This window comes from Sesamum indicum, linkage group LG2 (genome assembly GCF_026168435.1).
Source record: "Sesamum indicum cultivar Baizhima isolate 11 linkage group LG2, ASM2616843v1, whole genome shotgun sequence".
Lineage (NCBI taxonomy): Eukaryota > Viridiplantae > Streptophyta > Magnoliopsida > Lamiales > Pedaliaceae > Sesamum > Sesamum indicum.
This window is the reverse complement of record NC_142658.1, coordinates 11,021,927-11,049,193: the sequence shown is the minus strand read 5'-3', so window position 1 is coordinate 11,049,193 and position 27,267 is coordinate 11,021,927.

Sequence of the window (27,267 nt, the reverse complement as noted above, 5' to 3'; positions counted from 1 at the left end):
ATACAAACTTGTAGTTGTTATTACGCTTAGCAAATTTACCACACAAACTGTTGGGTCTAGACCAACGTTTGGGTCAAGTTTCGTTGAATTCTGAGAATTTTCAAAATTTAGCTGTTTTGAACGGTTTTATTAGAGCAAGATTGTTTCCCTTTTATACAAACTTGTAGTTATTATTAAAGCTTTGCAAATTACCACACAAATTCTTAGGTCTAAACCAACGTTTGGGTCAAGTTTCGTCGAATTCTAAGAACGTTTAAAGTTTAGCTGTTTTGTACGGTTTTATTAAAGTAAGTTTGTTTGCCTTTTATAAAAACTTGTAGTTATTATTATGCTTAGCAAATTTACAACACAAATTCATGGGTCTAGACCAACGTTTGTGTCAAGTTTCGTCGAATTCTGAGAACGTTCAAAATTTAGCTTTGCACAATTTTATTATAGCAACGTTGTTTCCCTTTTATACAAACTTGTAGTTATTATTACGCTTAGCAAATTTACCACAGAAATGCTTGGGTTCAGACAAACGTTTGGGTCAAGTTTCATCGAATTCTGAGAACGTTCAAAATTTAGTTGTTTTGCACGGTTTTATTAGTGCAAGTTTGTTTCCCTTTTATACAAACTTGTAGTTATTATTATTCTTAGCAAATTACCACACAAATACTTGGGTCTGGACGAACGTTTGGGTCAAGTTTCGTCAAATTCTAAGAACGTTCAAACTTTAGTTGTTTTGTACGGTTTTATTTAAGTAAGTATGTCTGCCTTTTATAAAAACCTATAGTTATTATTATGCTTAGTAAATTTACAATACAAATTCATGGGTCTAGACCAACGTTTGGGTCAAGTTTCGTCGAATTCTGAGAACTTTCAAAATTAAGCTTTGCACGATTTTATTAGAGCAACTTCGTTTCCCTTTTATACAAACTTTTAGTTATTATCACGCTTAAAAAATTTACTACACAAATTTTTGGGCCTAGACCAACGTTTTGGGTCAAGTTTCGTCGAATTCTGAGAACCTTCAAAATTTAGCAATTTTGTATGATTTTATTAAAGCAAGTTTGTTTCCTTTTATAAAAACTTGTAGTTATTATTACGCTTATAAAATTACCACTCAAATTCTTGGGTCTAAATCTACGTTTGGGCCAAGTTTCGTCCAGTTCTGGTAACGTTCAAAATTTAGCTGTTTCTTGAACGGTTTATTAGAGCAAGTTTGTTTCCCTTTTATACAAAATCGTAGTTATTATTAAACTTAGCAAATTTACCACACAAATTCTATGGTCTAGACCAATTTTTGGGTCAAATTTCATCGAATTCTGGTAAAGTTCAAAATGTAACTGTTTTGCAAGGTTTTTTTATTATAACTAGTTTGTTTCCCTTTTATACAAACTTGTAGTTGTTATTACGCTTAGCAAATTTACCACACAAACTGTTGGGTCTAGACCAACGTTTGGGTCAAGTTTCGTTGAATTCTGAGAATTTTCAAAATTTAGCTGTTTTGAACGGTTTTATTAGAGCAAGATTGTTTCCCTTTTATACAAACTTGTAGTTATTATTAAAGCTTTGCAAATTACCACACAAATTCTTAGGTCTAAACCAACGTTTGGGTCAAGTTTCGTCGAATTCTAAGAACGTTTAAAGTTTAGCTGTTTTGTACGGTTTTATTAAAGTAAGTTTGTTTGCCTTTTATAAAAACTTGTAGTTATTATTATGCTTAGCAAATTTACAACACAAATTCATGGGTCTAGACCAACGTTTGTGTCAAGTTTCGTCGAATTCTGAGAACGTTCAAAATTTAGCTTTGCACAATTTTATTATAGCAACGTTGTTTCCCTTTTATACAAACTTGTAGTTATTATTACGCTTAGCAAATTTACCACAGAAATGCTTGGGTTCAGACAAACGTTTGGGTCAAGTTTCATCGAATTCTGAGAACGTTCAAAATTTAGTTGTTTTGCACGGTTTTATTAGTGCAAGTTTGTTTCCCTTTTATACAAACTTGTAGTTATTATTATTCTTAGCAAATTACCACACAAATACTTGGGTCTGGACGAACGTTTGGGTCAAGTTTCGTCAAATTCTAAGAACGTTCAAACTTTAGTTGTTTTGTACGGTTTTATTTAAGTAAGTATGTCTGCCTTTTATAAAAACCTATAGTTATTATTATGCTTAGTAAATTTACAATACAAATTCATGGGTCTAGACCAACGTTTGGGTCAAGTTTCGTCGAATTCTGAGAACTTTCAAAATTAAGCTTTGCACGATTTTATTAGAGCAACTTCGTTTCCCTTTTATACAAACTTTTAGTTATTATCACGCTTAAAAAATTTACTACACAAATTTTTGGGCCTAGACCAATGTTTTGGGTCAAGTTTCGTCGAATTCTGAGAACGTTCAAAATTTAGCAGTTTTGTACGGTTTTATTAAAGCAAGTTTGTTCCCTTTTATAAAAACTTGTAGTTATTGTTACGCTTATAAAATTACCACTCAAATTCTTGGGTCTAAACCTACGTTTGGGCCAAGTTTCGTCGAATTTTGGTAACGTTCAAAATTTAGCTGTTTCTTGAACGGTTTATTAGAGCAAGTTTGTTTCCCTTTTATACAAAATCGTAGTTATTATTAAACTTAGCAAATTTACCACACAAATTCTATGTCTAGACCAATTTTTGGGTCAAATTTCATCTAATTCTGGTAACGTTCAAAATGTAACTTTTTGCACGGTTTTATTATAACTAGTTTGTTTCCCTTTTATACAAACTTGTAGTTGTTATTACGCTTAGCAAATTTACCACACAAACTGTTGGGTCTAGACCAACGTTTGGGTCAAGTTTCGTTGAATTCTGAGAATTTTCAAAATTTAGCTGTTTTGAACGGTTTTATTAGAGCAAGATTGTTTCCCTTTTATACAAACTTGTAGTTATTATTAAAGCTTAGCAAATTACCACACAAATTCTTAGGTCTAAACCAACGTTTGGGTCAACTTTCGTCGAATTCTAAGAACGTTTAAAGTTTAGCTGTTTTGTACGGTTTTATTAAAGTAAGTTTGTTTGCCTTTTATAAAGACTTGTAGTTATTATTATGCTTAGCAAATTTACAACACAAATTCATGGGTCTAGACAAACGTTTGGGTCAAGTTTCGTCGAATTCTGAGAACGTTCAAAATTTAGCTTTGCACAATTTTATTATAGCAACGTTGTTTACCTTTTATACAAACTTGTAGTTATTATTACGCTTAGCAAATTTACCAAAGAAATGCTTGGGTTCAGACAAACGTTTGGGTCAAGTTTCATCGAATTCTGAGAACGTTCAAAATTTAGTTGTTTTGCACGGTTTTATTAGTGCAAGTTTGTTTCCCTTTTATACAAACTTGTAGTTATTATTATTCTTAGCAAATTACCACACAAATACTTGGGTCTGGACGAACGTTTGGGTCAAGTTTCGTCAAATTCTAAGAACGTTCAAACTTTAGTTGTTTTGTACGGTTTTATTTAAGTAAGTATGTCTGCCTTTTATAAAAACCTATAGTTATTATTATGCTTAGTAAATTTACAATACAAATTCATGGGTCTAGACCAACGTTTGGGTCAAGTTTCGTCGAATTCTGAGAACTTTCAAAATTAAGCTTTGCACGATTTTATTAGAGCAACTTCGTTTCCCTTTTATACAAACTTTTAGTTATTATCACGCTTAAAAAATTTACTACACAAATTTTTGGGCCTAGACCAACGTTTTGGGTCAAGTTTCGTCGAATTCTGAGAACCTTCAAAATTTAGCAATTTTGTATGATTTTATTAAAGCAAGTTTGTTTCCTTTTATAAAAACTTGTAGTTATTATTACGCTTATAAAATTACCACTCAAATTCTTGGGTCTAAATCTACGTTTGGGCCAAGTTTCGTCCAGTTCTGGTAACGTTCAAAATTTAGCTGTTTCTTGAACGGTTTATTAGAGCAAGTTTGTTTCCCTTTTATACAAAATCGTAGTTATTATTAAACTTAGCAAATTTACCACACAAATTCTATGGTCTAGACCAATTTTTGGGTCAAATTTCATCGAATTCTGGTAAAGTTCAAAATGTAACTGTTTTGCAAGGTTTTTTTATTATAACTAGTTTGTTTCCCTTTTATACAAACTTGTAGTTGTTATTACGCTTAGCAAATTTACCACACAAACTGTTGGGTCTAGACCAACGTTTGGGTCAAGTTTCGTTGAATTCTGAGAATTTTCAAAATTTAGCTGTTTTGAACGGTTTTATTAGAGCAAGATTGTTTCCCTTTTATACAAACTTGTAGTTATTATTAAAGCTTTGCAAATTACCACACAAATTCTTAGGTCTAAACCAACGTTTGGGTCAAGTTTCGTCGAATTCTAAGAACGTTTAAAGTTTAGCTGTTTTGTACGGTTTTATTAAAGTAAGTTTGTTTGCCTTTTATAAAAACTTGTAGTTATTATTATGCTTAGCAAATTTACAACACAAATTCATGGGTCTAGACCAACGTTTGTGTCAAGTTTCGTCGAATTCTGAGAACGTTCAAAATTTAGCTTTGCACAATTTTATTATAGCAACGTTGTTTCCCTTTTATACAAACTTGTAGTTATTATTACGCTTAGCAAATTTACCACAGAAATGCTTGGGTTCAGACAAACGTTTGGGTCAAGTTTCATCGAATTCTGAGAACGTTCAAAATTTAGTTGTTTTGCACGGTTTTATTAGTGCAAGTTTGTTTCCCTTTTATACAAACTTGTAGTTATTATTATTCTTAGCAAATTACCACACAAATACTTGGGTCTGGACGAACGTTTGGGTCAAGTTTCGTCAAATTCTAAGAACGTTCAAACTTTAGTTGTTTTGTACGGTTTTATTTAAGTAAGTATGTCTGCCTTTTATAAAAACCTATAGTTATTATTATGCTTAGTAAATTTACAATACAAATTCATGGGTCTAGACCAACGTTTGGGTCAAGTTTCGTCGAATTCTGAGAACTTTCAAAATTAAGCTTTGCACGATTTTATTAGAGCAACTTCGTTTCCCTTTTATACAAACTTTTAGTTATTATCACGCTTAAAAAATTTACTACACAAATTTTTGGGCCTAGACCAATGTTTTGGGTCAAGTTTCGTCGAATTCTGAGAACGTTCAAAATTTAGCAGTTTTGTACGGTTTTATTAAAGCAAGTTTGTTCCCTTTTATAAAAACTTGTAGTTATTGTTACGCTTATAAAATTACCACTCAAATTCTTGGGTCTAAACCTACGTTTGGGCCAAGTTTCGTCGAATTTTGGTAACGTTCAAAATTTAGCTGTTTCTTGAACGGTTTATTAGAGCAAGTTTGTTTCCCTTTTATACAAAATCGTAGTTATTATTAAACTTAGCAAATTTACCACACAAATTCTATGTCTAGACCAATTTTTGGGTCAAATTTCATCTAATTCTGGTAACGTTCAAAATGTAACTTTTTGCACGGTTTTATTATAACTAGTTTGTTTCCCTTTTATACAAACTTGTAGTTGTTATTACGCTTAGCAAATTTACCACACAAACTGTTGGGTCTAGACCAACGTTTGGGTCAAGTTTCGTTGAATTCTGAGAATTTTCAAAATTTAGCTGTTTTGAACGGTTTTATTAGAGCAAGATTGTTTCCCTTTTATACAAACTTGTAGTTATTATTAAAGCTTAGCAAATTACCACACAAATTCTTAGGTCTAAACCAACGTTTGGGTCAACTTTCGTCGAATTCTAAGAACGTTTAAAGTTTAGCTGTTTTGTACGGTTTTATTAAAGTAAGTTTGTTTGCCTTTTATAAAGACTTGTAGTTATTATTATGCTTAGCAAATTTACAACACAAATTCATGGGTCTAGACAAACGTTTGGGTCAAGTTTCGTCGAATTCTGAGAACGTTCAAAATTTAGCTTTGCACAATTTTATTATAGCAACGTTGTTTACCTTTTATACAAACTTGTAGTTATTATTACGCTTAGCAAATTTACCAAAGAAATGCTTGGGTTCAGACAAACGTTTGGGTCAAGTTTCATCGAATTCTGAGAACGTTCAAAATTTAGTTGTTTTGCACGGTTTTATTAGTGCAAGTTTGTTTCCCTTTTATACAAACTTGTAGTTATTATTATTCTTAGCAAATTACCACACAAATACTTGGGTCTGGACGAACGTTTGGGTCAAGTTTCGTCAAATTCTAAGAACGTTCAAACTTTAGTTGTTTTGTACGGTTTTATTTAAGTAAGTTTGTCTGCCTTTTATAAAAACCTATAGTTATTATTATGCTTAGTAAATTTACAATACAAATTCATGGGTCTAGACCAACGTTTGGGTCAAGTTTCGTCGAATTCTGAGAACTTTCAAAATTAAGCTTTGCACGATTTTATTAGAGCAACTTCGTTTCCCTTTTATACAAACTTTTAGTTATTATCACGCTTAAAAAATTTACTACACAAATTTTTGGGCCTAGACCAACGTTTTGGGTCAAGTTTCGTCGAATTCTGAGAACCTTCAAAATTTAGCAGTTTTGTATGATTTTATTAAAGCAAGTTTGTTTCCTTTTATAAAAACTTGTAGTTATTATTACGCTTATAAAATTACCACTCAAATTCTTGGGTCTAAACCTACGTTTGGGCCAAGTTTCGTCCAGTTCTGGTAACGTTCAAAATTTAGCTGTTTCTTGAACGGTTTATTAGAGCAAGTTTGTTTCCCTTTTATACAAAATCGTAGTTATTATTAAACTTAGCAAATTTACCACACAAATTCTATGGTCTAGACCAATTTTTGGGTCAAATCTCATCGAATTCTGGTAAAGTTCAAAATGCAACTGTTTTGCAAGGTTTTATTATAACTAGTTTGTTTCCCTTTTATACAAACTTGTAGTTGTTATTACGCTTAGCAAATTTACCACACAAACTGTTGGGTCTAGACCAACGTTTGGGTCAAGTTTCGTTGAATTCTGAGAATTTTCAAAATTTAGCTGTTTTGAACGGTTTTATTAGAGCAAGATTGTTTCCCTTTTATACAAACTTGTAGTTATTATTAAAGCTTAGCAAATTACCACACAAATTCTTAGGTCTAAACCAACGTTTGGGTCAAGTTTCGTCGAATTCTAAGAACGTTTAAAGTTTAGCTGTTTTGTACGGTTTTATTAAAGTAAGTTTGTTTGCCTTTTATAAAAACTTGTAGTTATTATTATGCTTAGCAAATTTACAACACAAATTCATGGGTCTATACCAACGTTTGGGTCAAGTTTCGTCGAATTCGGAGAACGTTCAAAATTTAGCTTTGCACAATTTTATTATAGCAACGTTGTTTCCCTTTTATACAAACTTGTAGTTATTATTACGCTTAGCAAATTTACCACAGAAATGCTTGGGTTCAGACAAACGTTTGGGTCAAGTTTCATCGAATTCTGAGAACGTTCAAAATTTAGTTGTTTTGCACGGTTTTATTAGTGCAAGTTTGTTTCCCTTTTATACAAACTTGTAGTTATTATTATTCTTAGCAAATTACCACACAAATACTTGGGTCTGGACGAACGTTTGGGTCAAGTTTCGTCGAATTCTAAGAACGTTCAAACTTTAGTTGTTTTGTACGGTTTTATTTAAGTAAGTTTGTCTGCCTTTTATAAAAACCTATAGTTATTATTATGCTTAGTAAATTTACAATACAAATTCATGGGTCTAGACCAACGTTTGGGTCAAGTTTCGTCGAATTCTGAGAACTTTCAAAATTAAGCTTTGCACGATTTTATTAGAGCAACTTCGTTTCCCTTTTATACAAACTTTTAGTTATTATCACGCTTAAAAAATTTACTACACAAATTTTTGGGCCTAGACCAACGTTTTGGGTCAAGTTTCGTCGAATTCTGAGAACCTTCAAAATTTAGCAGTTTTGTATGATTTTATTAAAGCAAGTTTGTTTCCTTTTATAAAAACTTGTAGTTATTATTACGCTTATAAAATTACCACTCAAATTCTTGGGTCTAAACCTACGTTTGGGCCAAGTTTCGTCCAGTTCTGGTAACGTTCAAAATTTAGCTGTTTCTTGAACGGTTTATTAGAGCAAGTTTGTTTCCCTTTTATACAAAATCGTAGTTATTATTAAACTTAGCAAATTTACCACACAAATTCTATGGTCTAGACCAATTTTTGGGTCAAATCTCATCGAATTCTGGTAAAGTTCAAAATGCAACTGTTTTGCAAGGTTTTATTATAACTAGTTTGTTTCCCTTTTATACAAACTTGTAGTTGTTATTACGCTTAGCAAATTTACCACACAAACTGTTGGGTCTAGACCAACGTTTGGGTCAAGTTTCGTTGAATTCTGAGAATTTTCAAAATTTAGCTGTTTTGAACGGTTTTATTAGAGCAAGATTGTTTCCCTTTTATACAAACTTGTAGTTATTATTAAAGCTTAGCAAATTACCACACAAATTCTTAGGTCTAAACCAACGTTTGGGTCAACTTTCGTCGAATTCTAAGAACGTTTAAAGTTTAGCTGTTTTGTACGGTTTTATTAAAGTAAGTTTGTTTGCCTTTTATAAAAACTTGTAGTTATTATTATGCTTAGCAAATTTACAACACAAATTCATGGGTCTATACCAACGTTTGGGTCAAGTTTCGTCGAATTCGGAGAACGTTCAAAATTTAGCTTTGCACAATTTTATTATAGCAACGTTGTTTCCCTTTTATACAAACTTGTAGTTATTATTACGCTTAGCAAATTTACCACAGAAATGCTTGGGTTCAGACAAACGTTTGGGTCAAGTTTCATCGAATTCTGAGAACGTTCAAAATTTAGTTGTTTTGCACGGTTTTATTAGTGCAAGTTTGTTTCCCTTTTATACAAACTTGTAGTTATTATTATTCTTAGCAAATTACCACACAAATACTTGGGTCTGGACGAACGTTTGGGTCAAGTTTCGTCGAATTCTAAGAACGTTCAAACTTTAGTTGTTTTGTACGGTTTTATTTAAGTAAGTTTGTCTGCCTTTTATAAAAACCTATAGTTATTATTATGCTTAGTAAATTTACAATACAAATTCATGGGTCTAGACCAACGTTTGGGTCAAGTTTCGTCGAATTCTGAGAACTTTCAAAATTAAGCTTTGCACGATTTTATTAGAGCAACTTCGTTTCCCTTTTATACAAACTTTTAGTTATTATCACGCTTAAAAAATTTACTACACAAATTTTTGGGCCTAGACCAACGTTTTGGGTCAAGTTTCGTCGAATTCTGAGAACCTTCAAAATTTAGCAGTTTTGTATGATTTTATTAAAGCAAGTTTGTTTCCTTTTATAAAAACTTGTAGTTATTATTACGCTTATAAAATTACCACTCAAATTCTTTGGTCTAAACCTACGTTTGGGCCAAGTTTCGTCCAGTTCTGGTAACGTTCAAAATTTAGCTGTTTCTTGAACGGTTTATTAGAGCAAGTTTGTTTCCCTTTTGTACAAAATCGTAGTTATTATTAAACTTAACAAATTTACCACACAAATTCTATGGTCTAGACCAATTTTTGGGTCAAATTTCATCGAATTCTGGTAAAGTTCAAAATGTAACTGTTTTGCAAGGTTTTTTTATAACTAGTTTGTTTCCCTTTTATACAAACTTGTAGTTGTTATTACGCTTAGCAAATTTACCACACAAACTGTTGGGTCTAGACCAACGTTTGGGTCAAGTTTCGTTGAATTCTGAGAATTTTCAAAATTTAGCTGTTTTGAACGGTTTTATTAGAGCAAGATTGTTTCCCTTTTATACAAACTTGTAGTTATTATTAAAGCTTAGCAAATTACCACACAAATTCTTAGGTCTAAACCAACGTTTGGGTCAACTTTCGTCGAATTCTAAGAACGTTTAAAGTTTAGCGGTTTTGTACGGTTTTATTAAAGTAAGTTTGTTTGCCTTTTATAAAGACTTGTAGTTATTATTATGCTTAGCAAATTTACAACACAAATTCATGGGTCTAGACAAACGTTTGGGTCAAGTTTCGTCGAATTCGGAGAACGTTCAAAATTTAGCTTTGCACAATTTTATTATAGCAACGTTGTTTACCTTTTATACAAACTTGTAGTTATTATTACGCTTAGCAAATTTACCAAAGAAATGCTTGGGTTCAGACAAACGTTTGGGTCAAGTTTCATCGAATTCTGAGAACGTTCAAAATTTAGTTGTTTTGCACGGTTTTATTAGTGCAAGTTTGTTTCCCTTTTATAAAAACTTGTAGTTATTATTATTCTTAGCAAATTACCACACAAATACTTGGGTCTGGACGAACGTTTGGGTCAAGTTTCGTCAAATTCTAAGAACGTTCAAACTTTAGTTGTTTTGTACGGTTTTATTTAAGTAAGTTTGTCTGCCTTTTATAAAAACCTATAGTTATTATTATGCTTAGTAAATTTACAATACAAATTCATGGGTCTAGACCAACGTTTGGGTCAAGTTTCGTCGAATTCTGAGAACTTTCAAAATTAAGCTTTGCACGATTTTATTAGAGCAACTTCGTTTCCCTTTTATACAAACTTTTAGTTATTATCACGCTTAAAAAATTTACTACACAAATTTTTGGGCCTAGACCAACGTTTTGGGTCAAGTTTCGTCGAATTCTGAGAACCTTCAAAATTTAGCAGTTTTGTATGATTTTATTAAAGCAAGTTTGTTTCCTTTTATAAAAACTTGTAGTTATTATTACGCTTATAAAATTACCACTCAAATTCTTGGGTCTAAACCTACGTTTGGGCCAAGTTTCGTCCAGTTCTGGTAACGTTCAAAATTTAGCTGTTTCTTGAACGGTTTATTAGAGCAAGTTTGTTTCCCTTTTATACAAAATCGTAGTTATTATTAAACTTAGCAAATTTACCACACAAATTCTATGGTCTAGACCAATTTTTGGGTCAAATTTCATCGAATTCTGGTAAAGTTCAAAATGTAACTGTTTTGCAAGGTTTTTTTATTATAACTAGTTTGTTTCCCTTTTATACAAACTTGTAGTTGTTATTACGCTTAGCAAATTTACCACACAAACTGTTGGGTCTAGACCAACGTTTGGGTCAAGTTTCGTTGAATTCTGAGAATTTTCAAAATTTAGCTGTTTTGAACGGTTTTATTAGAGCAAGATTGTTTCCCTTTTATACAAACTTGTAGTTATTATTAAAGCTTTGCAAATTACCACACAAATTCTTAGGTCTAAACCAACGTTTGGGTCAAGTTTCGTCGAATTCTAAGAACGTTTAAAGTTTAGCTGTTTTGTACGGTTTTATTAAAGTAAGTTTGTTTGCCTTTTATAAAAACTTGTAGTTATTATTATGCTTAGCAAATTTACAACACAAATTCATGGGTCTAGACCAACGTTTGTGTCAAGTTTCGTCGAATTCTGAGAACGTTCAAAATTTAGCTTTGCACAATTTTATTATAGCAACGTTGTTTCCCTTTTATACAAACTTGTAGTTGTTATTACGCTTAGCAAATTTACCACACAAACTGTTGGGTCTAGACCAACGTTTGGGTCAAGTTTCGTTGAATTCTGAGAATTTTCAAAATTTAGCTGTTTTGAACGGTTTTATTAGAGCAAGATTGTTTCCCTTTTATACAAACTTGTAGTTATTATTAAAGCTTAGCAAATTACCACACAAATTCTTAGGTCTAAACCAACGTTAGGGTCAAGTTTCGTCGAATTCTAAGAACGTTTAAAGTTTAGCTGTTTTGTACGGTTTTATTAAAGTAAGTTTGTTTGCCTTTTATAAAAACTTGTAGTTATTATTATGCTTAGCAAATTTACAACACAAATTCATGGGTCTAGACCAACGTTTGGGTCAAGTTTCGTCGAATTCGGAGAACGTTCAAAATTTAGCTTTGCACAATTTTATTATAGCAACGTTGTTTCCCTTTTATACAAACTTGTAGTTATTATTACGCTTAGCAAATTTACCACAGAAATGCTTGGGTTCAGACAAACGTTTGGGTCAAGTTTCATCGAATTCTGAGAACGTTCAAAATTTAGTTGTTTTGCACGGTTTTATTAGTGCAAGTTTGTTTCCCTTTTATACAAACTTGTAGTTATTATTATTCTTAGCAAATTACCACACAAATACTTGGGTCTGGACGAACGTTTGGGTCAAGTTTCGTCAAATTCTAAGAACGTTCAAACTTTAGTTGTTTTGTACGGTTTTATTTAAGTAAGTATGTCTGCCTTTTATAAAAACCTATAGTTATTATTATGCTTAGTAAATTTACAATACAAATTCATGGGTCTAGACCAACGTTTGGGTCAAGTTTCGTCGAATTCTGAGAACTTTCAAAATTAAGCTTTGCACGATTTTATTAGAGCAACTTCGTTTCCCTTTTATACAAACTTTTAGTTATTATCACGCTTAAAAAATTTACTACACAAATTTTTGGGCCTAGACCAATGTTTTGGGTCAAGTTTCGTCGAATTCTGAGAACGTTCAAAATTTAGCAGTTTTGTACGGTTTTATTAAAGCAAGTTTGTTCCCTTTTATAAAAACTTGTAGTTATTGTTACGCTTATAAAATTACCACTCAAATTCTTGGGTCTAAACCTACGTTTGGGCCAAGTTTCGTCGAATTTTGGTAACGTTCAAAATTTAGCTGTTTCTTGAACGGTTTATTAGAGCAAGTTTGTTTCCCTTTTATACAAAATCGTAGTTATTATTAAACTTAGCAAATTTACCACACAAATTCTATGGTCTAGACCAATTTTTGGGTCAAATTTCATCTAATTCTGGTAACGTTCAAAATGTAACTTTTTGCACGGTTTTATTATAACTAGTTTGTTTCCCTTTTATACAAACTTGTAGTTGTTATTACGCTTAGCAAATTTACCACACAAACTGTTGGGTCTAGACCAACGTTTGGGTCAAGTTTCGTTGAATTCTGAGAATTTTCAAAATTTAGCTGTTTTGAACGGTTTTATTAGAGCAAGATTGTTTCCCTTTTATACAAACTTGTAGTTATTATTAAAGCTTAGCAAATTACCACACAAATTCTTAGGTCTAAACCAACGTTTGGGTCAACTTTCGTCGAATTCTAAGAACGTTTAAAGTTTAGCTGTTTTGTACGGTTTTATTAAAGTAAGTTTGTTTGCCTTTTATAAAGACTTGTAGTTATTATTATGCTTAGCAAATTTACAACACAAATTCATGGGTCTAGACAAACGTTTGGGTCAAGTTTCGTCGAATTCTGAGAACGTTCAAAATTTAGCTTTGCACAATTTTATTATAGCAACGTTGTTTACCTTTTATACAAACTTGTAGTTATTATTACGCTTAGCAAATTTACCAAAGAAATGCTTGGGTTCAGACAAACGTTTGGGTCAAGTTTCATAGAATTCTGAGAACGTTCAAAATTTAGTTGTTTTGCACGGTTTTATTAGTGCAAGTTTGTTTCCCTTTTATACAAACTTGTAGTTATTATTATTCTTAGCAAATTACCACACAAATACTTGGGTCTGGACGAACGTTTGGGTCAAGTTTCGTCAAATTCTAAGAACGTTCAAACTTTAGTTGTTTTGTACGGTTTTATTTAAGTAAGTTTGTCTGCCTTTTATAAAAACCTATAGTTATTATTATGCTTAGTAAATTTACAATACAAATTCATGGGTCTAGACCAACGTTTGGGTCAAGTTTCGTCGAATTCTGAGAACTTTCAAAATTAAGCTTTGCACGATTTTATTAGAGCAACTTCGTTTCCCTTTTATACAAACTTTTAGTTATTATCACGCTTAAAAAATTTACTACACAAATTTTTGGGCCTAGACCAACGTTTTGGGTCAAGTTTCGTCGAATTCTGAGAACCTTCAAAATTTAGCAATTTTGTATGATTTTATTAAAGCAAGTTTGTTTCCTTTTATAAAAACTTGTAGTTATTATTACGCTTATAAAATTACCACTCAAATTCTTGGGTCTAAATCTACGTTTGGGCCAAGTTTCGTCCAGTTCTGGTAACGTTCAAAATTTAGCTGTTTCTTGAACGGTTTATTAGAGCAAGTTTGTTTCCCTTTTATACAAAATCGTAGTTATTATTAAACTTAGCAAATTTACCACACAAATTCTATGGTCTAGACCAATTTTTGGGTCAAATTTCATCGAATTCTGGTAAAGTTCAAAATGTAACTGTTTTGCAAGGTTTTTTTATTATAACTAGTTTGTTTCCCTTTTATACAAACTTGTAGTTGTTATTACGCTTAGCAAATTTACCACACAAACTGTTGGGTCTAGACCAACGTTTGGGTCAAGTTTCGTTGAATTCTGAGAATTTTCAAAATTTAGCTGTTTTGAACGGTTTTATTAGAGCAAGATTGTTTCCCTTTTATACAAACTTGTAGTTATTATTAAAGCTTAGCAAATTACCACACAAATTCTTAGGTCTAAAGCAACGTTTGGGTCAACTTTCGTCGAATTCTAAGAACGTTTAAAGTTTAGCTGTTTTGTACGGTTTTATTAAAGTAAGTTTGTTTGCCTTTTATAAAAACTTGTAGTTATTATTATGCTTAGCAAATTTACAACACAAATTCATGGGTCTATACCAACGTTTGGGTCAAGTTTCGTCGAATTCGGAGAACGTTCAAAATTTAGCTTTGCACAATTTTATTATAGCAACGTTGTTTCCCTTTTATACAAACTTGTAGTTATTATTACGCTTAGCAAATTTACCACAGAAATGCTTGGGTTCAGACAAACGTTTGGGTCAAGTTTCATCGAATTCTGAGAACGTTCAAAATTTAGTTGTTTTGCACGGTTTTATTAGTGCAAGTTTGTTTCCCTTTTATACAAACTTGTAGTTATTATTATTCTTAGCAAATTACCACACAAATACTTGGGTCTGGACGAACGTTTGGGTCAAGTTTCGTCAAATTCTAAGAACGTTCAAACTTTAGTTGTTTTGTACGGTTTTATTTAAGTAAGTTTGTCTGCCTTTTATAAAAACCTATAGTTATTATTATGCTTAGTAAATTTACAATACAAATTCATGGGTCTAGACCAACGTTTGGGTCAAGTTTCGTCGAATTCTGAGAACTTTCAAAATTAAGCTTTGCACGATTTTATTAGAGCAACTTCGTTTCCCTTTTATACAAACTTTTAGTTATTATCACGCTTAAAAAATTTACTACACAAATTTTTGGGCCTAGACCAACGTTTTGGGTCAAGTTTCGTCGAATTCTGAGAACCTTCAAAATTTAGCAGTTTTGTATGATTTTATTAAAGCAAGTTTGTTTCCTTTTATAAAAACTTGTAGTTATTATTACGCTTATAAAATTACCACTCAAATTCTTGGGTCTAAACCTACGTTTGGGCCAAGTTTCGTCCAGTTCTGGTAACGTTCAAAATTTAGCTGTTTCTTGAACGGTTTATTAGAGCAAGTTTGTTTCCCTTTTATACAAAATCGTAGTTATTATTAAACTTAGCAAATTTACCACACAAATTCTATGGTCTAGACCAATTTTTGGGTCAAATCTCATCGAATTCTGGTAAAGTTCAAAATGTAACTGTTTTGCAAGGTTTTATTATAACTAGTTTGTTTCCCTTTTATACAAACTTGTAGTTGTTATTACGCTTAGCAAATTTACCACACAAACTGTTGGGTCTAGACCAACGTTTGGGTCAAGTTTCGTTGAATTCTGAGAATTTTCAAAATTTAGCTGTTTTGAACGGTTTTATTAGAGCAAGATTGTTTCCCTTTTATACAAACTTGTAGTTATTATTAAAGCTTAGCAAATTACCACACAAATTCTTAGGTCTAAACCAACGTTTGGGTCAAGTTTCGTCGAATTCTAAGAACGTTTAAAGTTTAGCTGTTTTGTACGGTTTTATTAAAGTAAGTTTGTTTGCCTTTTATAAAAACTTGTAGTTATTATTATGCTTAGCAAATTTACAACACAAATTCATGGGTCTATACCAACGTTTGGGTCAAGTTTCGTCGAATTCGGAGAACGTTCAAAATTTAGCTTTGCACAATTTTATTATAGCAACGTTGTTTCCCTTTTATAGAAACTTGTAGTTATTATTACGCTTAGCAAATTTACCACAGAAATGCTTGGGTTCAGACAAACGTTTGGGTCAAGTTTCATCGAATTCTGAGAACGTTCAAAATTTAGTTGTTTTGCACGGTTTTATTAGTGCAAGTTTGTTTCCCTTTTATACAAACTTGTAGTTATTATTATTCTTAGCAAATTACCACACAAATACTTGGGTCTGGACGAACGTTTGGGTCAAGTTTCGTCGAATTCTAAGAACGTTCAAACTTTAGTTGTTTTGTACGGTTTTATTTAAGTAAGTTTGTCTGCCTTTTATAAAAACCTATAGTTATTATTATGCTTAGTAAATTTACAATACAAATTCATGGGTCTAGACCAACGTTTGGGTCAAATTTCGTCGAATTCTGAGAACTTTCAAAATTAAGCTTTGCACGATTTTATTAGAGCAACTTCGTTTCCCTTTTATACAAACTTTTAGTTATTATCACGCTTAAAAAATTTACTACACAAATTTTTGGGCCTAGACCAACGTTTTGGGTCAAGTTTCGTCGAATTCTGAGAACCTTCAAAATTTAGCAGTTTTGTATGATTTTATTAAAGCAAGTTTGTTTCCTTTTATAAAAACTTGTAGTTATTATTACGCTTATAAAATTACCACTCAAATTCTTTGGTCTAAACCTACGTTTGGGCCAAGTTTCGTCCAGTTCTGGTAACGTTCAAAATTTAGCTGTTTCTTGAACGGTTTATTAGAGCAAGTTTGTTTCCCTTTTATACAAAATCGTAGTTATTATTAAACTTAACAAATTTACCACACAAATTCTATGGTCTAGACCAATTTTTGGGTCAAATTTCATCGAATTCTGGTAAAGTTCAAAATGTAACTGTTTTGCAAGGTTTGTTTATAACTAGTTTGTTTCCCTTTTATACAAACTTGTAGTTGTTATTACGCTTAGCAAATTTACCACACAAACTGTTGGGTCTAGACCAACGTTTGGGTCAAGTTTCGTTGAATTCTGAGAATTTTCAAAATTTAGCTGTTTTGAACGGTTTTATTAGAGCAAGATTGTTTCCCTTTTATACAAACTTGTAGTTATTATTAAAGCTTAGCAAATTACCACACAAATTCTTAGGTCTAAAGCAACGTTTGGGTCAACTTTTGTCGAATTCTAAGAACGTTTAAAGTTTAGCTGTTTTGTACGGTTTTATTAAAGTAAGTTTGTTTGCCTTTTATAAAGACTTGTAGTTATTATTATGCTTAGCAAATTTACAACACAAATTCATGGGTCTATACCAACGTTTGGGTCAAGTTTCGTCGAATTCGGAGAACGTTCAAAATTTAGCTTTGCACAATTTTATTATAGCAACGTTGTTTCCCTTTTATACAAACTTGTAGTTATTATTACGCTTAGCAAATTTACCACAGAAATGCTTGGGTTCAGACAAACGTTTGGGTCAAGTTTCATCGAATTCTGAGAACGTTCAAAATTTAGTTGTTTTGCACGGTTTTATTAGTGCAAGTTTGTTTCCCTTTTATAAAAACTTGTAGTTATTATTATTCTTAGCAAATTACCACACAAATACTTGGGTCTGGACGAACGTTTGGGTCAAGTTTCGTCAAATTCTAAGAACGTTCAAACTTTAGTTGTTTTGTACGGTTTTATTTAAGTAAGTTTGTCTGCCTTTTATAAAAACCTATAGTTATTATTATGCTTAGTAAATTTACAATACAAATTCATGGGTCTAGACCAACGTTTGGGTCAAGTTTCGTCGAATTCTGAGAACTTTCAAAATTAAGCTTTGCACGATTTTATTAGAGCAACTTCGTTTCCCTTTTATACAAACTTTTAGTTATTATCACGCTTAAAAAATTTACTACACAAATTTTTGGGCCTAGACCAACAATTTGGGTCAAGTTTCGTCGAATTCTGAGAACCTTCAAAATTTAGCAGTTTTGTATGATTTTATTAAAGCAAGTTTGTTTCCTTTTATAAAAACTTGTAGTTATTATTACGCTTATAAAATTACCACTCAAATTCTTGGGTCTAAACCTACGTTTGGGCCAAGTTTCGTCCAGTTCTGGTAACGTTCAAAATTTAGCTGTTTCTTGAACGGTTTATTAGAGCAAGTTTGTTTCCCTTTTATACAAAATCGTAGTTATTATTAAACTTAGCAAATTTACCACACAAATTCTATGGTCTAGACCAATTTTTGGGTCAAATTTCATCGAATTCTGGTAAAGTTCAAAATGTAACTGTTTTGCAAGGTTTTATTATAACTAGTTTGTTTCCCTTTTATACAAACTTGTAGTTGTTATTACGCTTAGCAAATTTACCACACAAACTGTTGGGTCTAGACCAACGTTTGGGTCAAGTTTCGTTGAATTCTGAGAATTTTCAAAATTTAGCTGTTTTGAACGGTTTTATTAGAGCAAGATTGTTTCCCTTTTATACAAACTTGTAGTTATTATTAAAGCTTAGCAAATTACCACACAAATTCTTAGGTCTAAACCAACGTTAGGGTCAAGTTTCGTCGAATTCTAAGAACGTTTAAAGTTTAGCTGTTTTGTACGGTTTTATTAAAGTAAGTTTGTTTGCCTTTTATAAAAACTTGTAGTTATTATTATGCTTAGCAAATTTACAACACAAATTCATGGGTCTAGACAAACGTTTGGGTCAAGTTTCGTCGAATTCGGAGAACGTTCAAAATTTAGCTTTGCACAATTTTATTATAGCAACGTTGTTTCCCTTTTATACAAACTTGTAGTTATTATTACGCTTAGCAAATTTACCACAGAAATGCTTGGGTTCAGACAAACGTTTGGGTCAAGTTTCATCGAATTCTGAGAACGTTCAAAATTTAGTTGTTTTGCACGGTTTTATTAGTGCAAGTGTGTTTCCCTTTTATACAAACTTGTAGTTATTATTATTCTTAGCAAATTACCACACAAATACTTGGGTCTGGACGAACGTTTGGGTCAAGTTTCGTCAAATTCTAAGAACGTTCAAACTTTAGTTGTTTTGTACGGTTTTATTTAAGTAAGTATGTCTGCCTTTTATAAAAACCTATAGTTATTATTATGCTTAGTAAATTTACAATACAAATTCATGGGTCTAGACCAACGTTTGGGTCAAGTTTCGTCGAATTCTGAGAACTTTCAAAATTAAGCTTTGCACGATTTTATTAGAGCAACTTCGTTTCCCTTTTATACAAACTTTTAGTTATTATCACGCTTAAAAAATTTACTACACAAATTTTTGGGCCTAGACCAATGTTTTGGGTCAAGTTTCGTCGAATTCTGAGAACGTTCAAAATTTAGCAGTTTTGTACGGTTTTATTAAAGCAAGTTTGTTCCCTTTTATAAAAACTTGTAGTTATTGTTACGCTTATAAAATTACCACTCAAATTCTTGGGTCTAAACCTACGTTTGGGCCAAGTTTCGTCGAATTTTGGTAACGTTCAAAATTTAGCTGTTTCTTGAACGGTTTATTAGAGCAAGTTTGTTTCCCTTTTATACAAAATCGTAGTTATTATTAAACTTAGCAAATTTACCACACAAATTCTATGGTCTAGACCAATTTTTGGGTCAAATTTCATCTAATTCTGGTAACGTTCAAAATGTAACTTTTTGCACGGTTTTATTATAACTAGTTTGTTTCCCTTTTATACAAACTTGTAGTTGTTATTACGCTTAGCAAATTTACCACACAAACTGTTGGGTCTAGACCAACGTTTGGGTCAAGTTTCGTTGAATTCTAAGAATTTTCAAAATTTAGCTGTTTTGAACGGTTTTATTAGAGCAAGATTGTTTCCCTTTTATACAAACTTGTAGTTATTATTAAAGCTTAGCAAATTACCACACAAATTCTTAGGTCTAAACCAACGTTTGGGTCAACTTTCGTCGAATTCTAAGAACGTTTAAAGTTTAGCTGTTTTGTACGGTTTTATTAAAGTAAGTTTGTTTGCCTTTTATAAAGACTTGTAGTTATTATTATGCTTAGCAAATTTACAACACAAATTCATGGGTCTAGACAAACGTTTGGGTCAAGTTTCGTCGAATTCTGAGAACGTTCAAAATTTAGCTTTGCACAATTTTATTATAGCAACGTTGTTTACCTTTTATACAAACTTGTAGTTATTATTACGCTTAGCAAATTTACCAAAGAAATGCTTGGGTTCAGACAAACGTTTGGGTCAAGTTTCATCGAATTCTGAGAACGTTCAAAATTTAGTTGTTTTGCACGGTTTTATTAGTGCAAGTTTGTTTCCCTTTTATACAAACTTGTAGTTATTATTATTCTTAGCAAATTACCACACAAATACTTGGGTCTGGACGAACGTTTGGGTCAAGTTTCGTCAAATTCTAAGAACGTTCAAACTTTAGTTGTTTTGTACGGTTTTATTTAAGTAAGTTTGTCTGCCTTTTATAAAAACCTATAGTTATTATTATGCTTAGTAAATTTACAATACAAATTCATGGGTCTAGACCAACGTTTGGGTCAAGTTTCGTCGAATTCTGAGAACTTTCAAAATTAAGCTTTGCACGATTTTATTAGAGCAACTTCGTTTCCCTTTTATACAAACTTTTAGTTATTATCACGCTTAAAAAATTTACTACACAAATTTTTGGGCCTAGACCAACGTTTTGGGTCAAGTTTTGTCGAATTCTGAGAACCTTCAAAATTTAGCAATTTTGTATGATTTTATTAAAGCAAGTTTGTTTCCTTTTATAAAAACTTGTAGTTATTATTACGCTTATAAAATTACCACTCAAATTCTTGGGTCTAAATCTACGTTTGGGCCAAGTTTCGTCCAGTTCTGGTAACGTTCAAAATTTAGCTGTTTCTTGAACGGTTTATTAGAGCAAGTTTGTTTCCCTTTTATACAAAATCGTAGTTATTATTAAACTTAGCAAATTTACCACACAAATTCTATGGTCTAGACCAATTTTTGGGTCAAATTTCATCGAATTCTGGTAAAGTTCAAAATGTAACTGTTTTGCAAGGTTTTTTTATTATAACTAGTTTGTTTCCCTTTTATACAAACTTGTAGTTGTTATTACGCTTAGCAAATTTACCACACAAACTGTTGGGTCTAGACCAACGTTTGGGTCAAGTTTCGTTGAATTCTGAGAATTTTCAAAATTTAGCTGTTTTGAACGGTTTTATTAGAGCAAGATTGTTTCCCTTTTATACAAACTTGTAGTTATTATTAAAGCTTAGCAAATTACCACACAAATTCTTAGGTCTAAAGCAACGTTTGGGTCAACTTTCGTCGAATTCTAAGAACGTTTAAAGTTTAGCTGTTTTGTACGGTTTTATTAAAGTAAGTTTGTTTGCCTTTTATAAAAACTTGTAGTTATTATTATGCTTAGCAAATTTACAACACAAATTCATGGGTCTAGACCAACGTTTGTGTCAAGTTTCGTCGAATTCTGAGAACGTTCAAAATTTAGCTTTGCACAATTTTATTATAGCAACGTTGTTTCCCTTTTATACAAACTTGTAGTTATTATTACGCTTAGCAAATTTACCACAGAAATGCTTGGGTTCAGACAAACGTTTGGGTCAAGTTTCATCGAATTCTGAGAACGTTCAAAATTTAGTTGTTTTGCACGGTTTTATTAGTGCAAGTTTGTTTCCCTTTTATACAAACTTGTAGTTATTATTATTCTTAGCAAATTACCACACAAATACTTGGGTCTGGACGAACGTTTGGGTCAAGTTTCGTCAAATTCTAAGAACGTTCAAACTTTAGTTGTTTTGTACGGTTTTATTTAAGTAAGTTTGTCTGCCTTTTATAAAAACCTATAGTTATTATTATGCTTAGTAAATTTACAATACAAATTCATGGGTCTAGACCAACGTTTGGGTCAAGTTTCGTCGAATTCTGAGAACTTTCAAAATTAAGCTTTGCACGATTTTATTAGAGCAACTTCGTTTCCCTTTTATACAAATTTTTAGTTATTATCACGCTTAAAAAATTTACTACACAAATTTTTGGGCCTAGACCAACGTTTTGGGTCAAGTTTCGTCGAATTCTGATAACCTTCAAAATTTAGCAGTTTTGTATGATTTTATTAAAGCAAGTTTGTTTCCTTTTATAAAAACTTGTAGTTATTATTACGCTTATAAAATTACCACTCAAATTCTTGGGTCTAAATCTACGTTTGGGCCAAGTTTCGTCCAGTTCTGGTAACGTTCAAAATTTAGCTGTTTCTTGAACGGTTTATTAGAGCAAGTTTGTTTCCCTTTTATACAAAATCATAGTTATTATTAAACTTAGCAAATTTACCACACAAATTCTATGGTCTAGACCAATTTTTGGGTCAAATTTCATCGAATTCTGGTAAAGTTCAAAATGTAACTGTTTTGCAAGGTTTTTTTATTATAACTAGTTTGTTTCCCTTTTATACAAACTTGTAGTTGTTATTACGCTTAGCAAATTTACCACACAAACTGTTGGGTCTAGACCAACGTTTGGGTCAAGTTTCGTTGAATTCTGAGAATTTTCAAAATTTAGCTGTTTTGAACGGTTTTATTAGAGCAAGATTGTTTCCCTTTTATACAAACTTGTAGTTATTATTAAAGCTTAGCAAATTACCACACAAATTCTTAGGTCTAAAGCAACGTTTGGGTCAACTTTCGTCGAATTCTAAGAACGTTTAAAGTTTAGCTGTTTTGTACGGTTTTATTAAAGTAAGTTTGTTTGCCTTTTATAAAAACTTGTAGTTATTATTATGCTTAGCAAATTTACAACACAAATTCATGGGTCTAGACCAACGTTTGTGTCAAGTTTCGTCGAATTCTGAGAACGTTCAAAATTTAGCTTTGCACAATTTTATTATAGCAACGTTGTTTCCCTTTTATACAAACTTGTAGTTATTATTACGCTTAGCAAATTTACCACAGAAATGCTTGGGTTCAGACAAACGTTTGGGTCAAGTTTCATCGAATTCTGAGAACGTTCAAAATTTAGTTGTTTTGCACGGTTTTATTAGTGCAAGTTTGTTTCCCTTTTATACAAACTTGTAGTTATTATTATTCTTAGCAAATTACCACACAAATACTTGGGTCTGGACGAACGTTTGGGTCAAGTTTCGTCAAATTCTAAGAACGTTCAAACTTTAGTTGTTTTGTACGGTTTTATTTAAGTAAGTATGTCTGCCTTTTATAAAAACCTATAGTTATTATTATGCTTAGTAAATTTACAATACAAATTCATGGGTCTAGACCAACGTTTGGGTCAAGTTTCGTCGAATTCTGAGAACTTTCAAAATTAAGCTTTGCACGATTTTATTAGAGCAACTTCGTTTCCCTTTTATACAAACTTTTAGTTATTATCACGCTTAAAAAATTTACTACACAAATTTTTGGGCCTAGACCAATGTTTTGGGTCAAGTTTCGTCGAATTCTGAGAACGTTCAAAATTTAGCAGTTTTGTACGGTTTTATTAAAGCAAGTTTGTTCCCTTTTATAAAAACTTGTAGTTATTGTTACGCTTATAAAATTACCACTCAAATTCTTGGGTCTAAACCTACGTTTGGGCCAAGTTTCGTCGAATTTTGGTAACGTTCAAAATTTAGCTGTTTCTTGAACGGTTTATTAGAGCAAGTTTGTTTCCCTTTTATACAAAATCGTAGTTATTATTAAACTTAGCAAATTTACCACACAAATTCTATGGTCTAGACCAATTTTTGGGTCAAATTTCATCTAATTCTGGTAACGTTCAAAATGTAACTTTTTGCACGGTTTTATTATAACTAGTTTGTTTCCCTTTTATACAAACTTGTAGTTGTTATTACGCTTAGCAAATTTACCACACAAACTGTTGGGTCTAGACCAACGTTTGGGTCAAGTTTCGTTGAATTCTAAGAATTTTCAAAATTTAGCTGTTTTGAACGGTTTTATTAGAGCAAGATTGTTTCCCTTTTATACAAACTTGTAGTTATTATTAAAGCTTAGCAAATTACCACACAAATTCTTAGGTCTAAACCAACGTTTGGGTCAACTTTCGTCGAATTCTAAGAACGTTTAAAGTTTAGCTGTTTTGTACGGTTTTATTAAAGTAAGTTTGTTTGCCTTTTATAAAGACTTGTAGTTATTATTATGCTTAGCAAATTTACAACACAAATTCATGGGTCTAGACAAACGTTTGGGTCAAGTTTCGTCGAATTCTGAGAACGTTCAAAATTTAGCTTTGCACAATTTTATTATAGCAACGTTGTTTACCTTTTATACAAACTTGTAGTTATTATTACGCTTAGCAAATTTACCAAAGAAATGCTTGGGTTCAGACAAACGTTTGGGTCAAGTTTCATCGAATTCTGAGAACGTTCAAAATTTAGTTGTTTTGCACGGTTTTATTAGTGCAAGTTTGTTTCCCTTTTATACAAACTTGTAGTTATTATTATTCTTAGCAAATTACCACACAAATACTTGGGTCTGGACGAACGTTTGGGTCAAGTTTCGTCAAATTCTAAGAACGTTCAAACTTTAGTTGTTTTGTACGGTTTTATTTAAGTAAGTTTGTCTGCCTTTTATAAAAACCTATAGTTATTATTATGCTTAGTAAATTTACAATACAAATTCATGGGTCTAGACCAACGTTTGGGTCAAGTTTCGTCGAATTCTGAGAACTTTCAAAATTAAGCTTTGCACGATTTTATTAGAGCAACTTCGTTTCCCTTTTATACAAACTTTTAGTTATTATCACGCTTAAAAAATTTACTACACAAATTTTTGGGCCTAGACCAACGTTTTGGGTCAAGTTTCGTCGAATTCTGAGAACCTTCAAAATTTAGCAATTTTGTATGATTTTATTAAAGCAAGTTTGTTTCCTTTTATAAAAACTTGTAGTTATTATTACGCTTATAAAATTACCACTCAAATTCTTGGGTCTAAATCTACGTTTGGGCCAAGTTTCGTCCAGTTCTGGTAACGTTCAAAATTTAGCTGTTTCTTGAACGGTTTATTAGAGCAAGTTTGTTTCCCTTTTATACAAAATCGTAGTTATTATTAAACTTAGCAAATTTACCACACAAATTCTATGGTCTAGACCAATTTTTGGGTCAAATTTCATCGAATTCTGGTAAAGTTCAAAATGTAACTGTTTTGCAAGGTTTTTTTATTATAACTAGTTTGTTTCCCTTTTATACAAACTTGTAGTTGTTATTACGCTTAGCAAATTTACCACACAAACTGTTGGGTCTAGACCAACGTTTGGGTCAAGTTTCGTTGAATTCTGAGAATTTTCAAAATTTAGCTGTTTTGAACGGTTTTATTAGAGCAAGATTGTTTCCCTTTTATACAAACTTGTAGTTATTATTAAAGCTTAGCAAATTACCACACAAATTCTTAGGTCTAAAGCAACGTTTGGGTCAACTTTCGTCGAATTCTAAGAACGTTTAAAGTTTAGCTGTTTTGTACGGTTTTATTAAAGTAAGTTTGTTTGCCTTTTATAAAAACTTGTAGTTATTATTATGCTTAGCAAATTTACAACACAAATTCATGGGTCTAGACCAACGTTTGTGTCAAGTTTCGTCGAATTCTGAGAACGTTCAAAATTTAGCTTTGCACAATTTTATTATAGCAACGTTGTTTCCCTTTTATACAAACTTGTAGTTATTATTACGCTTAGCAAATTTACCACAGAAATGCTTGGGTTCAGACAAACGTTTGGGTCAAGTTTCATCGAATTCTGAGAACGTTCAAAATTTAGTTGTTTTGCACGGTTTTATTAGTGCAAGTTTGTTTCCCTTTTATACAAACTTGTAGTTATTATTATTCTTAGCAAATTACCACACAAATACTTGGGTCTGGACGAACGTTTGGGTCAAGTTTCGTCAAATTCTAAGAACGTTCAAACTTTAGTTGTTTTGTACGGTTTTATTTAAGTAAGTTTGTCTGCCTTTTATAAAAACCTATAGTTATTATTATGCTTAGTAAATTTACAATACAAATTCATGGGTCTAGACCAACGTTTGGGTCAAGTTTCGTCGAATTCTGAGAACTTTCAAAATTAAGCTTTGCACGATTTTATTAGAGCAACTTCGTTTCCCTTTTATACAAATTTTTAGTTATTATCACGCTTAAAAAATTTACTACACAAATTTTTGGGCCTAGACCAACGTTTTGGGTCAAGTTTCGTCGAATTCTGATAACCTTCAAAATTTAGCAGTTTTGTATGATTTTATTAAAGCAAGTTTGTTTCCTTTTATAAAAACTTGTAGTTATTATTACGCTTATAAAATTACCACTCAAATTCTTGGGTCTAAATCTACGTTTGGGCCAAGTTTCGTCCAGTTCTGGTAACGTTCAAAATTTAGCTGTTTCTTGAACGGTTTATTAGAGCAAGTTTGTTTCCCTTTTATACAAAATCATAGTTATTATTAAACTTAGCAAATTTACCACACAAATTCTATGGTCTAGACCAATTTTTGGGTCAAATTTCATCGAATTCTGGTAAAGTTCAAAATGTAACTGTTTTGCAAGGTTTTTTTATTATAACTAGTTTGTTTCCCTTTTATACAAACTTGTAGTTGTTATTACGCTTAGCAAATTTACCACACAAACTGTTGGGTCTAGACCAACGTTTGGGTCAAGTTTCGTTGAATTCTGAGAATTTTCAAAATTTAGCTGTTTTGAACGGTTTTATTAGAGCAAGATTGTTTCCCTTTTATACAAACTTGTAGTTATTATTAAAGCTTTGCAAATTACCACACAAATTCTTAGGTCTAAACCAACGTTTGGGTCAAGTTTCGTCGAATTCTAAGAACGTTTAAAGTTTAGCTGTTTTGTACGGTTTTATTAAAGTAAGTTTGTTTGCCTTTTATAAAAACTTGTAGTTATTATTATGCTTAGCAAATTTACAACACAAATTCATGGGTCTAGACCAACGTTTGTGTCAAGTTTCGTCGAATTCTGAGAACGTTCAAAATTTAGCTTTGCACAATTTTATTATAGCAACGTTGTTTCCCTTTTATACAAACTTGTAGTTATTATTACGCTTAGCAAATTTACCACAGAAATGCTTGGGTTCAGACAAACGTTTGGGTCAAGTTTCATCGAATTCTGAGAACGTTCAAAATTTAGTTGTTTTGCACGGTTTTATTAGTGCAAGTTTGTTTCCCTTTTATACAAACTTGTAGTTATTATTATTCTTAGCAAATTACCACACAAATACTTGGGTCTGGACGAACGTTTGGGTCAAGTTTCGTCAAATTCTAAGAACGTTCAAACTTTAGTTGTTTTGTACGGTTTTATTTAAGTAAGTTTGTCTGCCTTTTATA